Genomic DNA, 3,132 nt, shown 5'->3' on the forward strand with positions numbered 1-3,132 from the left:
GAGAATTAAATTTTTTGATTTTTTTTTTTTTGCTTGTTTGAGAAAAAAAAAAAAGAAGAAAAAGAGAGATAAAGAAATTAATTCTTCAAAAATTGAAAACAATAATTAAGTTTAGGCTATATTTTATTCAAGTTTAAAGATATTATTTATAATTTTTAGATATTTTTCTTTCTAAAGTCATGTATTTAGTTGTTCAAAAGCCAAGGCATATCGATCATTATCAATTCTTATATAGTGGTTTAATTTATATTTTTTAGCTTGTGTTTTAGGTATTCATTTCTGATCTTGTTTTATATCTTCATCATTTTATCTCCCAATTATACTAAATATAGAAATCATTTTTTTGTGAATTTTTTGGCCATATTTCATTCAAAAACGTTGTGAGCTTCAGTGTTATAAAAATAGTATTAGTGTTTAAGGTATAAACACTGTTAAAAAATAAACTACATTTATTCTATAAAAAACTATTAAAATATAAAAAAATTAGTGCTTATAATATACTATTGGGAATAATCACTCAAATCCCATAAGAGATTTGTTTAAAATTAGCAAGATATTACTTGATAGGTATGAAAAGTTACAGAAGGATAATTCTAAGAGAAAATGGATTCTTAATAGGCAAGTTTATATGCTTATAATAGGTGAAGTTTCTATTGGGTTAGGTCTGAAAAAAAGATGTAAAAGAGTTGTAAGGTTTTATTAGATAGACACCCCATAAGATTATAAAAAATTGAAGTATTTATAGGTGTGTATATTTGAGTACACTAGAGAAGAATAAGATGGTTTACTTAGGTATGGTTCTTAGGTGCATTTTGGTATATGTTTATTTGGGTTGAGAATATTCTATAAGACTAAAGAATAATAAAAAGCTATATGTATATTGTTTGGGATTGAGTGTTGATGATTGTATGTTTGTAATTTTTTACAATTAATAGATTTTTTTTTCTTATCAATGGATGTAAGTCAGTCAGGCTGAATCACGTTAAATTGTTCTCTTATGTGGTTGCTTGATTGTTTGATTATGCTTTAGTTGCCTTGAATATATTGGCGCTTTTATGCTTAACAACTAGTATTGGTATTGTCATAATTCTAATAAGTGGTATCAGAGTAGAAGGTTCAAAAATAAGAAAAAGCAAGCCTAGAGGAACTCGACTTAAGGGAAGAGTTCGATTTCATGTTTTGAGAAATTAATTAGCATGAAACATGAAGACATAAAAAAAGATTGTTATGAGACTTTCATTATAGATAGAGCCAAACATGTCTAATATGAAAATTAATAATTGATGGAATTTGAGTCAATATGGAGATTGTTAGGAATAATAAGTTAAATCCCATAAAAGATTTATTTGAAATTAACAAGGTATTGCTTAATAGATAAGAAGACTTGCAAAAAAAGAATTCTAAAAAGAAATAGATTCTTGATAGGCAAATTTGTATGCTTATAAATAGGTAGTCTCTATAGGGTTAGATATGAAAAAAAGATACAAGAGAGTTATAGGATTTTATTGGGTAGAGACCCTATAGGATTATAAGAGATTAACATCTTTATATATGTGTATATGTTTGAGTGGACTAGAGGAGAATGAGATAGTCTACATAAGTATGGGTATATATTTGTTTGAATTGAAAATACTTCATAGGACTAGAGAAGAATTAAAAAATCCATTGGTATTCTTTAGGTTGAATGTTGATTTTTTTTTCTTTTGAAAATTGAAATAATTTTTATTAAAACGTAATAGGTTATAGAATTATAGCTATGCCACCAAATTGCGGTCTCAGTTGACTCTATCTTAGCTAAAGAGTCTACGATATGGTTAGCTTTTCTAAATACATTACCAAAAGTGACTTTTTTTATTTTGCTAAATAAGTTTAAAAGCTTGTTTATGATATCAATATATTTCCATGGACTGTCATTGAGTTTGTTAAGACAAGCAATTACCATTTTAAAGTAATTTTCAATGACCTTTGGAAAAAGATTGATTTTTGCATCTACCACTAAGGTTAGAGCTTCAAGGCTTGCTAGTGACTTGACCAAATTTGAGTCTTTGATCCTGATATTCTTTAAAAAAAAAATTCATCAAGATGTTACTGTTCTAATGTGGAAATATTCTCTCATATGCTTGCAGTACCTAGTTTGCCAGTAGCGGAACCATCAATATTGATTTTCATATGCCATGAGGAGATAGCGACTATAGATACCAATTTTTGTTTAGGTAAATCTCAATTTTGTTCAAGATGTCAATTTGCACAATTAAGGCTTATATTGAGTCTTGTAGGCTTAATTATGATAATTTTAAGCCTAATTTTAAAGCCCAAAATCAATCTCCATTACCATTAGCCCAAATTCAATATCTTTGGACCATAATCTATGTGAGGGCTTTTTTTAAAATTCATTAAGTCTTATTTAATTTTGTTAAAAAAAAAAGTCAGAAGGCAGTGATAGTGGGTGTCAGTACAACGAGCCTCCATCGATACCTAATCTCCTTCTAGCTCTACCAACCACCCTAACACTGGGATTCTAATACAACTAATATGTACAGTTGAAGTCCTACTGGCAATGGGATTTCAATCCTTGAAAATTTAAGAGATTTGTCTAAAAAAATGTACATAATAAAACTGAGCCAAAATCATCAATTTGGGATAAAGACATGGCAAAAGAACCCCATCCTTGCAACCCTGTTGAAACCAATTGCAAACCCTCATTGTCAAGCAACTAAAAAGCCCTAGCATCCCTGCCAAAAACAAACCCAATCCCTTGCCATTCCCACCAAGAATCAAAGCTAAACCACTAACAAACTAGCCTTCATAGCATACCACCAAAACCTTACAACTAAAACAACCCAAAATTCCTAAAAAACTTGTCTCCACCCATGCCAACCCCATTACGTACCACTACAAATCCAAAGGGAAATCAACAAAAAAACCATCGAAACCCATCCTATCTAGAATTGAAACCCTCCCACCTTCACACTTTCAGCCAATATCCACTAAAAATCCCAACCCACCATCATAATAAAAAATCATCCCAACTGAAAAACACCACCCATCCCTAGTGTCCACCACTGAAACAACACCCATTACCACTATGATTACTCTCCAATTGTTCGGAGGTCTCGGTTTCAAAAACAAGAA

The sequence above is a fragment of the Durio zibethinus genome, chromosome 7 (assembly GCF_047325235.1).
Source record: "Durio zibethinus cultivar Kanyao isolate XHJ-2024 chromosome 7, ASM4732523v1, whole genome shotgun sequence".
NCBI classification, from domain to species: Eukaryota; Viridiplantae; Streptophyta; class Magnoliopsida; order Malvales; family Malvaceae; genus Durio; species Durio zibethinus.